Source organism: Neodiprion lecontei, chromosome 2, assembly GCF_021901455.1.
Source record: "Neodiprion lecontei isolate iyNeoLeco1 chromosome 2, iyNeoLeco1.1, whole genome shotgun sequence".
NCBI classification, from domain to species: domain Eukaryota; kingdom Metazoa; phylum Arthropoda; class Insecta; order Hymenoptera; family Diprionidae; genus Neodiprion; species Neodiprion lecontei.
This window is the reverse complement of record NC_060261.1, coordinates 9,471,469-9,492,891: the sequence shown is the minus strand read 5'-3', so window position 1 is coordinate 9,492,891 and position 21,423 is coordinate 9,471,469. Positions and strand designations below refer to the sequence as shown.

General features: G+C 47.3%; 1 protein-coding gene and 1 long non-coding RNA gene across 2 annotated transcripts in view; one reads left to right on the top strand and one right to left on the bottom strand.

The window, feature by feature from the left end:
* The window catches only part of LOC107218318 (N-acetylgalactosamine kinase), a 73,872-nt gene extending 71,081 nt beyond the window's left edge, over positions 1 to 2,791 (bottom strand). Inside the window, exon 1 of the mRNA XM_046731343.1 lies at positions 2,682 to 2,791. The gene's annotated coding sequence lies outside the window, so the exon portion shown is untranslated. The remainder of the gene's footprint in view (positions 1 to 2,681) is intronic.
* The window catches only part of LOC124292878, an 89,488-nt gene that overhangs the window by 41,065 nt on the left and 27,000 nt on the right, over positions 1 to 21,423 (top strand). The window lies entirely within an intron of this gene.

Below are 21,423 nucleotides of genomic sequence, written 5' to 3'. Positions count from 1 at the left end.
AATATGTACCCAGTGATCGTCGAAAGGCCTCAGCGCGCTTTGGTCTCCCTGCGGTCTCGCTGCCGATCCTGCGGTCTGTCCACATACCGTATGTGGTCCTTTACGCTTGCGGTATGCTTCAGGCTTGTCCTTCTGCCTCTTGACGTGTTGACGTTTCCAATCTCTTATCCCCCCACGCATCCCCCAACTATACGTAGTCGTGTTCCAATACTTCACATCAGTTGCAATCCCATTGATGGGCTTATAAAAATTCTACAATCACGCACACGGAATGACGGGATTACTTGAAACAAGTGATATTCGTTTGATTCAACCAAACGCGGTGAACACAATATTACTCACTCGATACCGCAAAATACTTTTGTTGGTTTAACAAAATTTAGACAGACGATTCGAATCGAGACAAATAAATATTCACATCGTCGCCCGTGACCAGACGTTTAGTCGATTCGATGACTTTTTTCTCTCAGTGATTTATACCCGTGAATGGTGTGGTTCGTGTATTGATACAACCGATTCGCCAGCGAGCAAAAAATATTCAACTCTTTTCGCACTTCGTAAACTGCTGGACAAATCAAATTCCACTCTGTCTTTAACGACTAAAAATCACGAGACTACAACGCAGTGACGCCGGGAGCTGCTTCTTGATGCGCGGACGAACTCCTCATTAGCGTGACAAACCACGGGGGCTTAATTATCGCAAGACGGGTGGCCCAGACGGGGTCGTCGTGAATCCTGCGAGCGTAGTTTCGGCAGGAGATGAGCCGACTCCTCCCCCCCCCCCCCCTCCCGTGTACCCACCGACGGAAGAAAATCATTTGCAATTAGGCAGATCGTTGAATCTTATCGAAATATCTCCGGATCTCTGTTGAGATTCAAACAGTCGCGTCGTGTAGTTTGAAGGGTCTTCGCAATTTGCCACAGAAATTTGTACCGACGGAATTGGATTGCCTTGATCGTTCACCGAAAGCGCGGTGCGGGTATATCGAAGAGGTATTCTTCAACGATCAGCAAAAATCTCGGGAGTCTTAGAAATCAGATTCCAAGATTGACGTATTGGGATTTCCTGCCGGGCGGAATGCGCTTGGAATAAAGTGAGGCCTGATTCAAAGGGGGAATATATTTTGCGTATTATCCGTATCGTGGGAACGGAACCTGGACCAGCCGGGATTGAGGAACGCATACAGATAAGGTGACGCTCCGGTATTAATTGACGGGCGTCGCGACGCCGCCCCCCTGTGGCCGCGTTACGAACCATGGTTATAAGGTCCCTTGCAGACGACCAGGATCCCTTATGCAGCCCACGCACTATCTGCATTCTCTTCTTGCGCGCCGCGCATTATTAAGTTTGATCGAAGCATTCCAATGAGATCCGATTGAATAATGCGGCCAGATTTTATTCCGAGGGAATCTGGTCTGCGATCTCTATAGACTGCGGGAGGGCATTGCGAGGTGGGGGTTGGGGGGTGGCAAGCAGCCACCCGGTACCGACAATACACGTATATACTAGCGAGGTTTGCTCTCTTATATACTTTATAGGCACGTATACGTATTTCGGTTAGCTATATACATATATATATATGTATGTATGTATATCGATGCCCTCCCAGAGTAAAACAATATTATACCTACCCACTGAATATTGAATATCAAATTGCGGCCTGTCTTTTCGCGAGGTGGGGTTATGCATATCAATGCAATTGCTCACGATGACATATAGGATATAACGGCGCTTAACTCGCTACTCCTGGGAACCCTTTTGCCTCGGAACTTGTATTTGTACTGATCATCCACCGGTACCGAGAATATTTATTCATTGCTGATTGGCCGGATCACTCTCCGATGAATTTCTATCGATCGATATTTAATTCGTTTCCAATTTTCTCCATGTTATTATGCTACGCTTTAAGAAATTTGGTGACGTTTTTTGTTCAGATGACAAAGCAATTTTTCTGTATATTCTATTTGAGACACTGTGATCGAAATTATTGTGACGGAAGCGGTTCGAAACTCTGTCTTTCGGTTTTAGGGAATTCAAAGTGACTTGAAAAAAGCTTCGTGCAGGTAGATCGTGTGTACTAATTTCTATATTACGTACTTGAATTGCAGAAATTACATTGTGGGTATATTTGAGTAATCCGATTTTGGAGAGAATTAAATTTTAGAATACTTTGAATATAAAACAGTGCAATAGGCAAAAATCTCAACGATTTCTCTGCCTGAAAAAAAAGTTTGGCATCGTTATACGAAACCGGATTATCATCGTTATGTCGAAAATGATATTCCGTAAGAATTTAAATGAAAAGGTAGAGACCTGTATACAAAAAGAAAAAGAGTACGTGAAAAGTAAAGAGAGAGACATGCCGTGCAAGAATCAAGCGACTCGTAGAGTGGCGCCATCACCGGTAAAAGCTGACTCGTCAAACTACGCCGTGTCCATCCAGGACTATAGCGTGTGGTTGGTACACGTGAGACATGTAGCCATACGAGAGTCGTTGGTCAGGTAGAGAAACGGCCGATGCAGTTACGAAACGGTCGCAAGAACTTGGTCGAATTGAACGAGATTGATTTGCGATGACGGAGAACGCGTCTTGACAGACTTCTCGGGCAATTAGACACCGAGCTAATTTTAGAAATGAGTTTGAATCCGGTATCGAGGAGTGCAGACTACTGATACTCACCGTGTCAGTCGGTTGGGGAATTTTTGTACGACAGATATTTGTATCCAAAGTGTAGCAGCTCCTTCATTTTCACCGACGTTTCTTTGTCCCGGTCACCTCGTCTATGAACTTTGTAATTTATTTTACTAGCTGCTTATCGCGACACTGTCACCGCCGCTTGATATTCCATGTTGCGAACCGTCGGCGAATCCACGATGTTGGACGAACCGTAGCAAAACTTTTAATGTACTCGAAAGAAGCCTCGCGACGCGTCGATGCCTCGAAAGACTACTGCAGGGACTGAAACTGGCCGAGGTAGCAAAGCAGCTCGAAGGGCAGCTCTCAAAGTTGTTGGGTACAGGTCCGAGGAGCGGTCCTGCGGCCTGTCTCAGCGGACACGACTCGCTTCTTCCACCATCCGGCGGAATGTTAATAAGGAAGGTATCTCGGACGCAGTTTACGAACCTCCGGGGCTCCGCAGATAAACCAACGGCACCGTCTTCCCTTTGATCAGATAAATTTTATCCTCGTCTGAGGTAGGGCCGCGGCTTCGAGAATCTCATAGAATTTCATCGAGCCACGAGTTTATCACCAATGAATGATAACCGTCCTCAAGCAGGTATATACGTCCAACAATCGCTGAACCGGATAAATTTGTTGCCTGTAGTAACACTGCTACTTATATTCAAAATCGTTCCTCGGCAACAGTGATTTATGCGGCAATTAATGTACCTACTAGCTTCTAACAGAGCTGAGAAACGTGTATTCGTACGACATTCGCGTATAATTGTCAATTAACCTGATCAACTTAAGTACTATTAATGCTGGTGATACACGGAAAACTGACGTTCAGTATGTCTAGAATCATTTGACGATAACGCGATTCAACGTAAGTATCAGATTCACTTATACCGTACGAGAAAAACTACTTAATGACGAGGATCGGGAATCGATAAGCCGTATTCATCAGCCACGGCTCGTAAACTACAGTCCGTGAAAATTTATTCCTAGCCATCGTTACTGTGGTTCGCAGACACCTATGTTGCGTATTTCACAGCACTGTAGACTTCGCAGATCGTTTTGAAGGATCGAAATCGATTGTCTTCAAGGTAGATCGACGAAAGCGTCTGTACAGAACTGGTGATTTCAATTAAGGTGGTACCAAAGCAGCCTCGAAGTAAATTTTAATGCGTACCGTTGGTGTGTCGATTTCTCTTGTTGGACACGTGTTATGCCGTCGCAAGTTACACGTATCGTACCCGCCTTATTCGTCTCTTAAGTTGAATTGATATTGACCGATGATGGAGGACTGTATTTTTTCGTACTAATGACTCGCTGAGCTCCCAACGTCCGGGGACGTGGACGAGGACGAGGACGAGGGTGACGGCGAGGGCTGGGTGATGGACAACGAGAACTCGGACGAGAATCGAGAATGCGGGCCGCCGTATAGCCGCCGGGCGGTTTTGCAACGGGTATGTAGTACCTGGTATACACCACAAGCCCCCTCCGGCCCCGTCCGCCCCTCGGCCCGTACGTTGCATGAGGAGAGGACGCGTGTCCCGGTTCAGTTGCGGAATGTTATCGCGTCGTATCGGCCATGTTTTCATTACCATTTTATCTCGATGTAGCCCGTTACTGAAAAAGTTATTTGATTTATCGGCTCCACTCTCGTACAAGCTTCACCTTCTACGAGCTCGTTCACCCAGCATCGCGCCCGAGGACATGAACACACTTTTTCGAAAACATATCGTTTCCGAATATCTTCAGAGCGGCTTAATCGGTCGGTACGTTATAGTTCGTCTCGTTGCAGGCTGATGCAACCGTGTCCTTAACGCGCGTCGAAATGTAATCCTGAATCATGTAGGCACAGTATCATTTCGAAATTCACTGTTACGATCTTTTCGGTTCGCCTTATAATTCGTTCTGGATAGGATCCACCATAAAATTGGGCCAGGTGGGCCTCTTCGCCCGGTGTTGGATTGATCGATGGCTCCGTGCTGGGAGTTTAGCGCGGCGGTATAGAGTGAGGGCCGATAATTCTAGGGTTATACGGGTATCCTTATTAAAGTGGAGGGACGACCGGTTGATCCTGATGGATCGTAATTCGAACCACTGGCGTAAAATTTTTAACTCACGCTGCTAGGGATATAAGCTGCAGTGTTTCAGTTCCGACTTACCACGTGTTGGGTGTAACTTTTTTCAACCTTGTTAGCGCTGTCCAACCGGGAATCCAGTTTCGGTTAGATATTGACGAAAATCGGCAAACGATTTGACTGAGGTAGTTCGCAGTTTCGCCTTCCTCCTACTCCATTTACACTCGATCGGTTAACCAGATGAACCACTTACCATGAAAACGTACGCTTTGCTACAAATGGCAACTTTAAAAGCATGGAAATTGAAAAGCAGGTTAATTCCTTCGTCGATTTTCAAAACCAAACAAGGGTTCCGTTCGCGTTCTTGATCGTGCTAAACCGTGTCTTGGGGTAGGTCAGTTTCGTGAGATATTTCCAGTCAATGGTTCAGTCAACGATGATGTCGGATTCCTGGATTGATCAGACGCGGGGATCGGAACATTTCGGAAAGTTCTTTATGATTCGACTAACACGATGACGGGGTAGGTACCTACTATGTACGTACTTGGGGGTCTTCTGCCATCCAGGCAAATGAGAAAAGTTTCAAGACTTTAGCCAAGAAGCAATTTTACCCAGCGTGCTCGAGCTTCTGTTCTGAAACTACGATATACAGTAGGTATAGCATACGCGAGTATATACTTTTATACAGTTATACATTACGCGTCTATATATATTCACCTGCCATCTTCCATATCTACTGTTAAAAATTTTCTTCACAAAATTTACAGTATAAACGCGCACGTATCCAAGTGACAAAGTTCCCAATTCGCCCGATTATACGCTCGAAGGAACAAAATTGAAAAAACGAAAAATTGTATGAGAAACATCTAAGGTCTCAAATGTGCTCTCGAAAAGAAATTTCTTTTTGGTTGTAATACAGTTCGGTGGATTCAACAGAAACCGAACTTTTCAACGAGCCCCCTTTTCATGCCATCGGGCACAAAGACATGGGTTGTTGTGCGCGTTAGCCTTCTCCCCGCCCCTCGCCCGTCACTAACTCTTACATTTGTCACTCTTTTAATCCCTATTAGATCAGGACGGATTTGATCTTCACCCTTCACCTACCCGCCGTTATAGTAGCCTACAAAGTAAAGAGTAAGCCTGTTTGAAAAGTGAGCCATCCCCAGAAGCACTCCGAACCCCGGGGGTAGACTGGGTTTCTACCACTCTCTGCAGCCTATCTACACGCTTACATATATGTATGCATAGTGTCTCGCTTTCAAACGTCATTCCGAGTACACCAAGTGAAACGCTCAACGCCCCCCTTGTTTTCGAGTGCGTCGCTCGTTTGCGCGTGTGTGTGTGCCTGTGTGAATACGTGCATAAATACTTGCATGTATACCCTCGAGTTCCATCATATCTACTATTTCATTGGACTAGTACTTTGAAAACGAATGTCGTTGAAGAGAATCGAAGGGTTTTAATGGATTTTCTTAACGTCTTCAATGTTTGAAATCAGATACAGAGTCTGAGTACGAAGCGTGGAAATGAGTAATTAAGTCGAGTCCAATTGATGTAGAAGATACTTTGACAGAAATCATTCCCGTTGTCAAGTTCTCTTTACGAAACTACGAAATGTACGTATGCCAGCTGCTCCTGATTCCTTGTACTATCTTCATTCAAATGACGTAGACATATCATCGAAGGAGTTTCACGTTCACCCAGTGAATCATCGTACCGAACAATCAGTGATGAAAATCTCAAGGATCTGTAGGCGAAGCCATTGACTTTAACCACTCGCGGCAACTGGTTTTACATTGACTGCGAGTCGGGGTATATAATGAGCTGCGGCATGTCACGGATCTCTCGACTCCAACACGATCGTCCTTCGAAGGAGGATCGAACCGGTGTGCAAGAAGAGATCGTTGTTAAAAAAAAAACCTCTGGAGATACCTCAGTTGGAAAAAATATCGAGTTAATACCACCGTGACAAAGGTGACATACCTACTTATACACGTGTCTAATACCCGATTCCTGGTGACTTCCAATAGACGACGACTCCGTCTCTCGCTCACTCCCCGAGTCTTGTCTGTCCCGGAGACGTGGACAAGCTGGAGGCAGCCGAACGGGCGACACGTCCTAATTCTCATCACGAGTTACTAATCCTTTAAACGGATTACCAATTAAACACGTCGCTTCGGGTAGTGGGAGCCATGCGTTGGGGCTTTGGAACCCCGGTCGAAAACCCTCGAGCCACCAAACGTCGCGCCCGTACCCCGGGGTGAGGGGGGGGAAGGGAGATCACTGTAACGGGTGTTACGTTTCAAATCTCCACGGCGTTTCGGTTCGCCCATTGTACGAAGGGCATTGCAGCAGCTAGTCGAGTAGAGTCGGCTGCCAAGTGGCGCGTATTTTCTGTCACGGCGGGAATCGGGGGAGCGAAACACGACACGCCGTGCCACCGATGACGGTGACGACGTTGACGCAGACCTAGTCATAGACGAGCTTGAAGGCCGATGATGACCCAACCTAGCAGTGAAGCCCGAGCCCTCGAAGGACCAGAATCTCCTCAGGCATTAACTTGTTACGTGGTCCATGGCTGTTTTATTTTCAAACCTACCCGACGACAGGCTCGCTCCATCTGTCTCCTCGTCTTGGTTATACGTATATAGTTATATACCCACTCTTCTCGAGGGAGAACCAGACCAGCACCAGACGAACCTTTCACCCGGGGTCCCCTTGACATTTCTATATTCTATTTCGAACGAATTATCCTCGAAAATAAACTGTCAGATTTTTTACTGAGATAAGAACACCGTGGCGTTCAAATAATCTTGCATTTCATCGCGCAGTAATTAGTCAAAATCACGTGCAATGACTGAAGCATTGACGCTAAAACATCGAACACGGTGCTTAAACTACAGTCTATTCTTTTTTTTTTTCTTTTCTTGGACACAGAGAAACCCGAGACGTCACGCATTTTTAGCGTACACAGGGTCAATTTCATCACTAACAAAATCGTTCGCGCGGCAATGTATTCGGTGACAGATGCGTCCTGGTCAATCCTGGCCCACGAGGGTCCCGCCGGCTTGATTGACGTATTTTCCCGTTTTCGTGATCCGGACGGATTTTTTCCCGAGTGAAGTGTTCTGTGCCCTCCGGCGAGGGGAGAGGGACGCGAACGTCAAATTTCTGACACAATGGCTGAAGCTAAAGTCGCCAGATACGATTGAAACAAAAAGAAGAGAAAAAAAAAAAATTTTGAAATTTTATATCTGTTATAAATATTTCGAATAATAGTCTCGTCGATTGAGTACGGGCTGATATGGCTTGACGCGATATTACCAATTCATAGACAACCGAAAGCCGTTGGTGCAGGAGAGTCCAGCTCGATACTTGACCCCAAATTTCAACCCTCAACCTTTCACACTGTCCGGGGCTGTCGACTCGGTATAAGTAGCAGTACGATGACCACAGTGACTTATTGTTTGCTAACGATCCATCAACTTGTCGGATGGGATAAGAAGAAGCATCTCTTCTCTACGACGACGTGACCATGACTTATGGCCTCGTCATAGTCAGCTCGCTCGGTATGTACCTTTTGTCGAAAGCTTACAGGACCGAGGACCAAGTTTATTCCACGGTAGGCATGAGCAGTAAATAAAACTACATTATAGGTATAGCGTACAGCGACACGAATAAAATGTATATACATTTTTGCGATCATCATATTTCTCGGAACAATTTTCTCTGACAGTCATTCAGTCAGCGTATCGATTAGGTATGTACGTACAACGTATTCGAACACAGCTATTTAACGCAAAGAGTAAACATTTTGACATCGGTAGCTCCTCAGTTCCGAGTTACCACGCAGCCTCAGTGGTCATTATTCTTCTTCGCGAACCCCATCCCTGGTGAACTACCGCGAATTTCGGCGAGACTGTCCTCCCGTCAACAGGAGTGGGGAACGAATGACTCGGCAAGACTCCGTGGCATGGGGAATAATAAGACGTTTCGTTCACCGCGTAGAAATCCCAGAGGTGATGGATGGACGTTCTGGTAACAAGGGGGCGATATTATCTCAGGTGACGAGGAAGTGGTCGCGCGTGCAGGAGGCTAGCTGGGTGATGTCACAACACCAGTTGGTTATCTCCAGTTCACACCTTTCGGCCGAAGTCATCTCGCTCCTACCGTGCCTGCGGGAGAGCTAGGCGAGGAATGAGAAACGGGGAACGAGGACAGTCACAGTGACTAGCCAGCGTCCCCCGGCCGGCGAACAATCCATATTGAAAGAAGTGCTTAACGAACTGTCGACGACGCTATTGTTGCCGCACTTGTTGTATGTACGTACGTTGGCGACTCTGCGTCCGGCGTGCCCATTCCTTTTATCGGATGTGCTGCCTGCGACGAGAGATGGGAGGTACAAGCCTTCCATTGCCCGGCCGTGTTGCTGCGAGGTAGAATCTCGTTTCGAGGGGTTGGTAGGTATGTATATCCCTCCCCATTCTACATTCTGCATTTCACTCTAATGCCTCGCCGGCGTTAATTAACTCCGGCGTACTGGATTCAGCCCCTCAGGTTTCGCGTTCGTATTTACGTTTGTTTCACCCGCGTCCGACAGCGTCGCGGCTGGACGAACGTCCTCGGCTACCTAGGAGAAAGTCATGTCCTCTAGACGCGGAGCCGGGTTTTGCGGTCAGTTATCGAAGGCTGGCTGGGTACGCAAAAATTATACTTAATCAAGGTGTAAATCGGACCTCCTTTCCTGGATATGCACGGTCGGGGGAGGACAATTTTTTAACAGCTGTATTATACAGCGCGGTGTCGTCAGCCATCTTCCCCGGGATTCATTAAGACTTTTATCGGGAAAACACAGAGCCGTCTATGTACCAATTCACTTAACGTAACCAATCTAAAAATGCTCATCAGCAATTTAAAACGACGACGGTTGGGAGGGTACCATACCAACGATCTCGTCGCTGAGGGGCGCGATGAGAGAGAGAGAGAGAGAGAGAGAGAGAGAGAGAAAGGAGCCTTGGAGAGAGGGATCTATTTACGAAATGCTCATCGACCGCGAACCGCTGCGGCCTTTTTAGAACGCTCCTCCCGGATTACTTTGATTCGTTTTGGTTTGCAGATTTTTCTCCCGTTTTCGCCTGTAGTACCCTCTTCTCCTCCCCCCCTCGGTCGCCTGCGTCACCAGATCCCGGGATTTCCTGCCGGCAGATAAACCCGACTGCTTCGTAACGCGCGGCTGCAATGGCGGTTTCCGTAGGTGTCCGTGAAATCAACCCTTGTACACCTCGGTCCAGGCTTGCCTCGATCCTCGGCTAGTTACCGGGTTTTACGAACCGCCACCAACGCGGGCGTTGATCATGATGCACCTCTGGCAGGCGGACGTAAATCATGCGGTGTTTGCATAAAATATTAATAAGCGACACGAGTCAATCCGAGATTAGACCGATCGTGAAAGGGGATTGGCACGGCACCCCGCGAACCGTGTCCCCCGTCACTTTATCTATCTCGATTTTATATTGTTTGTGTTGGCTTTTCCCACGACGCGGTGACGAGGGGGTACCTCTGTCTCTTGGCAAACAGTAATAATGCGAAATGACACGTGGCACTCCTGTCGCAACATCAACAAACACCCACCGCTACATCGAAAAGGCAATCGTGCCCCGATGCTCTCTCTATCTCTCCTCACTCTCGCCCACGTCTCCACCACACGCGTTATACTATTCCCAGGAATCACTTCGGCATTACGATGTACGTACGTACATGCCTAGCTGTTCAGGGTGTGCGACGCGCGCGTGTGTATCTTTCGCATACTCGCGAACTCGCGGAAAAGCCCTTGGTTTTCCATGATTCTTTGTTATTATAACGCCATCTCCAACCCTCGATAGATTCCTCACTCGCCTCGCTGCATGATTGAGCTCTGGATTTTCAACGTGCCTGCATCCCCCTCACACACGCGGACCGAATGGCACTCGTGTAATAATTGCGAATGCCTGTATCAGTGGCTGGCAGACTTGTCGACACGTGCCGACTCGTGGCTATAAGACCTTATCGTCACTCCTATATCGCTGTTCCCTATTATCCATAATATATAATATATTCTTCTTGTAGCCTGCTCGGCGAGACGAGGGGGTTGAATTCGCCCCGTTCACCCCTCGTCCGTCCCTCGGGCCCGCTTCTGCTTGCCAGTGTCGACACCCACCTACTTATGCAAATCATTTAATTTAACCCCCAGGATCGAGATGGCATCTACGGTTACTATTCTCGTATTCATTGCCTACCCGGGAGACACGCGGATAAACGCGTTTTCGGCCCAACGATTGATTTTTCCTCGCGTGCGTTCTTCTCTCTCCCTTCTAATTCTAAATTCTCAAGTACGCTTATCGTAATTTTAAAAAAAGGAAGGGGAAAAAAAAAAACTACGGAAACCTGTGAAACGAAATACCACCGGATTTATGACCATGGCTTGTTCAAATTATAGGATTACGAATCATCGAGATAACTTCAGCGGGTAAATTGACTGTGGAAAATTACCGTTATATCGATTACAAGTCTGCGTGCATGAGCACATGTGTGCGTTCACTGAGGGAAATTCGGAACGTCCGGAATGACGCATCGAAAACGGGATCATTTCGTCGTTTTACAACGGTGCGAACGAGCCGGCTAACGCTGGTGAATATCCGTGTCTACAAATACGGATATCACGCCCCGGGATACCGCACAGGGTCGGTACCGAGTCGGCCAGTGATCGAACACGAGTCCAACTGACTGCAGTTATAATGCCGTGCAGGCTCGGTCATTCGATGATTCCGCCCGCCCGGATCAGGAGCATCATGTGATACAACGTGTCCCAGTCACTCGAACGCCGCGTGGTATCGACTCCTTCATCCGGCTCTGAGACCTGCGGAATTATTTGCCCTGTGATTTTGTCAGGATTGGTATATAAAAAATGCACGCTCTTGCGTATCCCGACCGTAACTGCAGGCGAGATGCGTTGTTACGCGATGCATGGAGCGCGGAATGGGACGACATGATGCGTGAAATTATTCAACCGGAACGATGATTTGTTTCAACACGAGGAGTCCTCATCCGACGGCACGTTTTCACTGTTTGTCGCACGTCGACGTCCCGCTTGTTTTTCACGTGTTAAATGAAAAACAGATCTAGCACCCGGTTGCGGGGGATTCCTCGAGCATCCCGAGGACCGTTCGTCAAAATTATTGCGGTCGTTTCGTATTCAAAGCTAAAACGCGACGGTCCGTGAACCACTTGAACTGATCTATATACAAGCGTTATGCGTTTTACGGTTGAATCCCATCTTTCAAAAACCGGTTGACGCTGTTTTACGCGTATTATAGGTACTCGAAAAATCGGTGTCTACTACAGATTTTTTCCGCGTTTTTCACCCGGCTTGTTTTGCCTCGCATCGGTCAGATACGCCAGACAGGGATGAAAAAACACTCTGTTTTATTCTCGAACGAAACTGGAATTGGATAAATTCATCCGCGCGTTGATGTAATCACCGCGAGTAAGAAGACGCGGATGCTGTTTCTCGTACGGCGAAGATCACCCCCGTCATGGGGTATAACAATAGATTAAATCGCTTTAATCGGATGTAATAAATCGTATAGCAGCGGTTCAGCACGAGTGTATAAGTAACGACCGTAATTTCTGGGTAAGCATCGCTTCTGGAGGTTAGATTATGCTCCGCAGGTTTTGGCCCGGGCGAGACTCGGCTTATTTTTATTGCATCTTCCCCGCGCGCGATCCCGCGAGGTAATAAGAGAAAGAAAGAGGCAAGGGAGGGGTACATTTCAGACAAGACATTAGCTCCGCGTCTACCCCAAACTATATTCCAACAACAATTTTCCAAGCGAACGAGAGAACAACAGAGTGTGTGCCTGGGACATAAATTCGTTTCGTAGTGGTTGGTAATAACGGGGCAGATCTCGAATAAATATTATTGCAGCAGCAATCGACGGAGCAGCGGTCTTATCCCCGTCTCTTCCTTTCTCACGTCCCGGAGGCCGGCCGGACGAGCGAGAGAGAAAGAAGAAGATGGATAAGAAAAAGAAGAGCAGAGGAGGAGAAAAATACGAGAATAGAGTAGTCACTCCACTCTCAATATACTCAATAATAAAATGGCCCCTTTGTCCCCTTTCCAGCAGCATCTCGTATGACAGAATGTTTACCCTTGTGGGCCGCTGATATATTGAAAGGATTTCGACAAGACTGGGACCTCGTAGCTTGTATCACGGCGTTGCAACGTCTCCGGATAACGGTATGCGTTTGCGTCTGTGTCTATGCGCGCGCGTGCGTGCGTGTGTGTTTGCCGCTTACGCCAAGGGTTGGTCGTCCGGGGGGTGAAGTTGGCAGCAGCACCGACGCAACAGCAGTGGCTGATACTCGACGAGACAGCGTGACGTGTCAACGAATCCCCGTGCGCGGAAGGAAACGCGAGCGAAAGACACTCCGGCATCTTTTGGCAGGGAGAAGTTCGACACCCCGAATCCTGTCTCCAGACTCCGTTCCACCCTTTGCCATTTTGCCTAAGCATCAGACGGTGCGGCATGCTTCCGATTCAATCGGTTTCATCGAACAGTTCCGAACGGCAGCGGCGCATCAATCTTGATATCTCGCGGATTCTGACGGAAACGCGTTTCCCATAATCCGCGGTAATCTCATAAATAACGGCGTCGATGTGTGGACCCCGTGTATAGGAGCGGCGACATATGTAGGTACATCGTACGTATTTCCAACTGCCCTTTCGTTCCCGCGAACCCAACTAATGCCGATTCGCATGGCGGCGTGAGACCGACTAAATCTGGCCCGTCATTTGACGCAGTGCAAACACATCAGCCAATTATTTACAGCTTCCCTATTCGAGGATCACACGCGTTATACCCCCAACCCCGTCGAATGACGCTATCCATTTCTCTCCCTACCCTCCCTCTCTTTTTCCGTATATCCGGGCGGTTCCGGCTTTACATACGTTACATTGTCCGTGTATGTACGTTGTATTTCACACCGAATGGAAGAAAACAATCGTGCCGGATGAAGGGGATGTGCGGTTCGAGAACCGCACCTGCGCGGATATGCCGCTCTTTATTCTCTCTGCCTGTCGGCGCAATCTCGGCAACAACGTTGAGTTACGGATGTCCGTCAAATTGCTGTAATAAGCGAATGCGTGCCGAAAAACTAACCGTGCTCCTTACGGTTAAACGGATCGGTACGATGCGCTTTTCGCTTTACTTGTAGCGGTGGGTACGCGAACGAAACTAGGTACATTAATTCGGATGAAGAAGCTCTTGGTGGGGGATGAAGGAACTTTGATACTCCTATTCACGTTGCGTTCCTCTACGTGTATTATAATAATGACTTTGAGCACAGAATGGAGCTGGCTGCACGGTGCCTTAGTCAGCCTGCTTAGCTGCGGATTGCGTGAAGCACACCGGGGCGTGAGAGACGACAGTAGCACTGCACGGCAGCGGCCATTAAGCGACGGAAGAGCGAAGAAGAAGGGCGAGCGGGGTGGCCTCGAGGGAAACTCGAAAATCGGCTGCTTACGACTTGATTTATTTATCGCGGCACACAATGCCGCGACGAATTGCCCCCGGTTGACTCGCCACGCGCCGGATTAGCCGGCTAAGTGTGTTCAACCCGTATCTCTAGACGCGGGTGACTTTTAAGCACCGGAAATTTTCAAGGTCCTTGTAAAGATTTTTCATATTCCATGCGAATCGTCCAGAGATTTCTTCCGACAATGCGGCAGGGATTGAAATGCTGGAGGAATATTCCTCGCTTCATCCCTCAACCTCTGCTCGGTGATCAACCGAATGACGAATGGGGCTCGGAAGCACTTATGACGTGCGATTGGAAGCGACGGGGATCACCCGCAGCTTTGTTTTCTGCTCCAGTGACCCTAATGCCGCTGCGCCGCTCGGGATTACCCTGGGTGATCAGCTATGAAATTAACTCAAATTCTTAGATATAACCTCCAACGTTATAACCACGCGTTCGACGTGCCGCCTGGCAGCCTGATTCCAGACCCTTATATTCACCACCCGAAAACTACCCTTTACCCTTCCGCTAAACTCCAACGATTGTCCAATTCTCATTATTAGAATACGAGTGGTTGATCGTTCTGTTTCAATTGCATGCACTGCTCGCTTATAAAGACTTCAAGCGAATTTCCGCCACTCCAAACTCCTCTACGTGACTTGGAGTGATTTGGTACGACTTGATGTGCGTTCGAAATAGGTACTTTTCACTATGACTCTTGGCATGTTTGATAACGCTATCCGGAGTGAGTGAATAAACAAGATCGGTACATGCTTCTGTAACGGTGGCGATTTCACAGTTGGAAGAGTGGCACGTTTTCCTTCCATTCGTGAAAATCATGCGGACATATTTACGTATGTATCTCGTGGGTGATAATTACGTCGTGATGGTTAATTCGCCATTGAACCTTATTTCCCCACCGCACAGCAAGCACCATCGCGTCGTAGTCTGTTGTTTACGTGTCGACTGGGGGAAAGATTTTCATGGCGTGTAAGGTAGCGGTGCCAGGAAGCATTGTGAGCGACGGGTAAAATCCTCGGCGTCGAGGATTCGTCACGTTTTCGAAAATGCGATGAAGATATAGAGCCAGACTGGGGCGGTCGGGTGGGTTGACTCTGGGTAATGGGAAATTTCTTCGCGAACCGTCGAGAGCGTCGATCGAACGTCCGTGACGTCGAAAACGTAGAAATCTGCTTTCCAGATCCGTTTGTGCATGCGCTGCGATCCGGAAAGAGAGTCAGGATTAACGCCCGCGGATCATCCTTGCAGCTGCACCAGCCGTCTCGCGCTCTCGAACCATTGTGTGCCGGCATCGGATGGATTTTCTCCTTTTGTACGAGTCCAACGATCCAGCTCAAGCTCCGTGGTATATCCGTACAAACTTATATATTTTGCCAATATTGCAATGACTGCGTGATATATCTACGGCATACGGACGTATATGCTAAACGAAACTCCCCAGGATGGTACTACGGGACGAATTGCAAAACGCGGTGATCCTTATACTCCGAAAGAAGAGTCGTTCGCGTTTGATATCCTGTGCAATGGAGGAAGATGTCTAAAGTTTCAATGGTCATGGCGATGGGCGGATTCTCGCTCGCGCGAATGTTTTCCGTTTTATTTTTCACTATAATACAGTGACGCAGCTGAGATTTGAAAACTCGGTGAAAAATTTCTACCGCTTCGAAAAATCGCATAGTACTATAGATACATACTGAACTGGGTGCTATAAAAAAAAAAAAAAACTACTTCAATAGCAATGCGTGTTTAAAATTTAAAGCCTGAGACAGGACTATTTTTATACTGACGTTGGCTTTGTTCATTTTGTGACGTATGAAAGCTTTTACACGTCTTTTATCTATGACGACTACTGGATCAGAAGGTGTGATTTCATCTTTTGTAATAATATCCTGGCAAATTATTCACTCGAGGAATAATGAAACTCGAGAATCGATCTTTTTCTTCAACACATAGAAGATCCCGGTGGATTAGGTCTTTCCAAAATTTCCCCACAGAGAGAGGGTGTCTTAGCCTGGGTATCTCGGGCTGCTTATATGCTTACTCAACTTACGAGGCAGGTAAGTAGCGTTGTAAGTGGTTGTAGACAACAGGCCCGTCGTCGTAAGCAGCAGCCGTTGCCTAATGAAACTACAAATCTCTCCCTCAGGCGCACGAGTATGTAGCACCTGTTTTGTGTTCCTGGTCTTCGGACGACGGGGCGTGGAACGTAAAACATGCTCGTTGTGTCCGCACGTGCGAGCCATTCAGAGTGTGGAAGGTGAAAGATTTATGCAAAAATAACAAAAAAAAAAAAACACGGCCAATTTCTTCACCACGAATCAGTGTTGCGACTAGATTCGAGGGTGCGATATCACCATCCAACCATGAATGATGCTGTACGTGTGTGACTGACGTTTCCGTCGACGCCACGTGAATTTGAAAACGTACGTATCGGTGGATGAGCATTAAACAGCGCCGTGTAGTCATTAATCCCAACTGTGTAAAATCAGTGTCTGATAATAAACGCAGTTTATCAACGCTTCGGACAAGTCGGAGAATTCATTGGTCGAAACGCGCGTTATACGACATTCGGAGTTGTACGTGTAGATAGGTGTGTGCAGTGTGTACCGGCGTAACCTGCAAGCTCCGGCCGAATTCGAGTGCCAACAATAATCATGACACGCTGGATTGCCTGCAATGACAATAGAATTGATGATTTATTGATCGCCCAGCGACACCGTATAATTGTTTTACAACGTGCTGGTGTGTTGAGCGTATTGGTGGCCTCGTAAAACCGCTCGCAAACTGTCCCCTGCCCCGCAGTCTGCCCCCCCCCCCCTTCATCCCCCGGAGCTTTTCAATCCGTTCCATGCAACCACATATTGTACCGTATTACGAGAATTATTGCGAAACACCAGAGCTGGAAAATTCTATTTGTGCGGTAATAGCAGGAACGAAAAAATTGTGTTTTTTTTTTCTAACAAGAAAGGTATCTCCCAGATCGATCTTTCCGATTAGATTTCTTTTGTAATATGTTGTAGTAGATTAAAAACTAAGCGACACGTATTTTTTTTCATATGCCATCAGACACTTTGAGGGGGTGAAACTACTATCCAATGTAAAGCATGTCTGGGGGTGACTTGGCAGTATTAGTCACAAGAACGTAATATTTTTTAACCAATCCAACTGGACAAGTTTTCTCACAACGAGAAATGAAAAATGTAATTTTTTCGATACAAAAAAAAAAAAAAAAAAAAACAACTCCCAAATCGTCCCTTGACATGCTTTACCTTCAATAGAGTGGTTTCATCCCCCTTCAAGCGTTTAATGGCAGTTAAAAGAAATACGTGTCGCTCAGTTTTTAGTCTACTACAACATAGTGCAAAAGAAATCGAATTGGAGAGATGGGCCTGAGATACCTTTCTTGTAAGTAATCTGATTATTGAGGAAAGTTGAGTAAATTTTCAATGACCAATTCTTTTTGAACCAGTCAGATTGAAGTACGTGGCTCGAAAAAAAAATTCTCATCAGTATCATTATAAGACGTGGTGTCGGATCTTCCGCAGTCTTTCGATTAATGACACAATTGTGGTGCGTGTAAACATCGTACGTGCAGCATGTTGGGATGAATACGGATACGCGCGAAGATGAGCAGAGGTTTGATGGCTCGTAAAATGATTAATTTGATAAGAGTACGCGGCTGGGAATGTTTGCCACCGCCGTAAAGTCTGTTTGCACGTTTGTCCGTTTTCTTATTTGTCAGAATTTATGTTCAAGAGCTTATTTGTACGTCCGACTATCCGGTCGACTGAGTGGTTGGATTCAGATGTTTCGTTTATCCGATTGCTAATCAGTCGAGCCGGTCCGTACGTCGCTGATAAATTTGTCACACACTTATTCACAGTGCACGCCAAGCGTAACAAGCATATCAGCATCGATTTGCATATGAGTTACCTATTCCTAATTCTACACTATGTAAAACAGCGATACTGTATTACGCATCGCAAGACCTAAACTCTGGGTGAATTTGTGCCGGGGAAAATAACCCCTGGCTCAGAAAGGGGGTGGGGTTGGTCCAGGAAGGAAGGGAACTCCGCGTTACTTACATCTAGGCCTTGCCACTCACGGTTATGGGGTCTAGAGCCAGGGGTGGGTAAGCCTGCAGCGAGTGAAAGTGGGGTGTATTTGCTGGCACACGCATAGAGACTCGTATTTTAACGGGGGTGACTCGGGCTCGACGGAGACTCAAATTACCCATCATTTAGAACTCGTTTTCACCATGAGTGCAAGTGCATACAAATGTATGCTGATTGGGGCGACGGGGGGATGCCTTATTTGATTATACACGCATATCAACAAAAGCTCTATTCGATTATATCGAGCCCGTGCCCACCGGATGGGAATTCCCCGGTATTAATCTAGCGCAATAGCGCGTAGGATCGTTTGTCATTTGCCCCCCTTACCACCGACTGCCTGCGGCCGTGCTTTCCGACCTGGCGAGGATCTGCGTCTCAAGTATTTTTCCAGGATCCACCTTTGAACAAGTCCTAAATAAGCGCGGTGGTCCGATGCTGGGTGAAAGGAAAACGGGCGAGATCGAGTGACCGTTGAGCACTTTGCCGGGCAGATGGTGTTACATTTTTGGCTGCAGATTCATTGCGGTGAATGGGAGAGGCGCGAAACGGGTACCTTTTGACAAATTCGATTCGCGTGTCACAGCCCGTGAAACACGGGAGTGGCTGGAAAAGTGGCGTAGGATGTTTTTCTCGGAGTCCTCTAAATCAGCTAAATGGCTGGCAGGCGGGAACCGGTGTAATGCGCCTTGTGACAGCCATGGCAGGCCAGGCCTTCGTGCTGCCTCCTCGGGGGCCGCTGAATATTTCATATCCGGAGCGAGAGGAGAATCGGCCCTAGTAGACGAGGAAGGAAACCGAAAGAGAGCGGGACGTCGAGGGGGTGCAGAGCCGCCGCCACCCTGCACTGTCACCTCTATCCGAACGTAAGAGCCGTATGCCTGTTCATCAGCGGCCCCCGTTTCGTTCGTCTCCTCGACCTCCGACCCACAGGACTTCTCTCGCGCCTTGCTCCTCACTCCAGAGCACGAGAGAACCGGCAGCGGGAACGTACCACTCGACGACTCCGAATTATTCACGTGTAAAAGTGCTTACGCAGAACAGGGAGATCATTTTTTCATCACTCCGCACTCGGGAGGATGGATCAGAGCAGGTGTACCTGATCTCCGCGTTCCGTGCCTTCGTGCATCTTGTATAGACAGTCGCTTGGGTGGGGCAGGGCATTGATATAGGCGTGGGTTGTTTCACTGAGAACGCAATAATTATGCAATCGCACTCGTAATGGGCTTTTCATGGTGTCCAGTCGATCGATGTACTACGCCAAGTATGGCATACAATCACACGGTAGCTAGCTTGGTACTATTCTCATAACATGGCAGCGATAGTGGGTGATATGAGTTCTCTAAAAAAAGTGATTAAGTTCGTCGATGGGCTTGCACATTTTGTTTCGCTGTCTTGTATGGACGTAATGGATCTGAAGTGTTCAAGTGAAATTTCGCATAACTTTAATTCGAGGAAAAGGGAAACTGTGGAAACCTGTCGAAAATTCAGTACATTACGCTATGACCAAACGGATTTGACAACTTATGTGGAACCGAATCGAAACGGTAAATCGGACACCTGGTCTCGTATGTGTTTAAAGCCTCGGATCGTAGTTTTGCAATACTTGAGTACGGAGTACTTTGCAATTTTTATTATCACTTCGTATCCTCAAGTGAAACGTGCGAGAATATTATCGTTTACAAAGAGACTCCTTCCTTCCTCAGTGGCACATCTTTCCACGCGATATGATTTGTATCCACTTGCGAATCTTTGCTATTTAATTGCATTTTAGATGATCTTACGTGTAATGGAAAAAAAGTTTCTCGCGTAGGGTAGAGTTGTGATTCACCTATGCGTCCCACATCTACGAACACCTCTTCCCGGACACGTTAATTAACGCTCTACGGAAACTCGAATGTGTGTAACCACACATGTGTACGTACACTCAATTCCGGCACGGTTAGGTATCATCCGCACATTTACAGTATCCGCACTTGCCCGTGTGGATTATTAATTGGTGTTTGTTTCTAGTTCGCTGCGGCATGGTTAAGCTCTGGCAGCTGATTGCAATAATAATTCCATCCTGTCAGGACGCGGCACTATCACTAACTTCGATCCGTCGCCTACGCGCCTCCACACATGCAGCGGATCGTCACGTGTGTGCAAATTATCTTACTTTCGCCTATGACAGTGGCGTCGAACAGAGATTGGGCACGCGTCTAATCATCCCTTAATTAGCGCCAAGCTTCCATGGGCTTATCGCGATTACCGAGCCTTGCAAGGGTCCTTCAGGATCCCGTGGTGCAACTTTGGATGTGCTACGACGACTGGAGGAGAAAATCGAACCGTATTTCCTCCGAATTCTGACAGTAGAAACCGGGAAGGCGAACGCTTGTCGAGAGTAAATAACACGTTGGGTACCGTGGAGATTAAATTTCGATTTAACAATAGGGAGCTGCAGAAGCGAACGTCGGGGATGTATGGCATGTAAACAAGTTGTTAACAGATCGATTCTAGCTGTCCGCTTTCACTCAGAGTGAGTGACTGCAGTCAGCCACCTCGACAACCTAATACCCACCTTGGGTACCACGGTTCCCTCATCATTTTAGCGCACACGCATACATTTTGCACCTGGCCCCGATTCTGCGGGACCTTCTTCGCTCGTCAACGGTGTCTTCGTTGAACCGTGAAATTTCAATACACTCGAATCACGAAATTTTGACGAAAGGTTCTAAGAGTGGAGACACATTCTGGCCTACGTGCGTTGGTTGTGATTTTTCAACTGATATCCTCACCTGTCTGACTTCTTGGTCTCGATCTGTACTTCGACTTTTTGCCTATCAAAACAAACAGTTTCACAAAGGGCTTACTTCTTTTGGAATGACTTCAAGTGACTTGGTGAATTCAAAAGACTTTGAGTAATGCCAACTAATCTCGAGTGGACTGATGCAAATTTAAATCACTGTACTTTGACTTTTTGCCTATCAAAACAAACAGTTT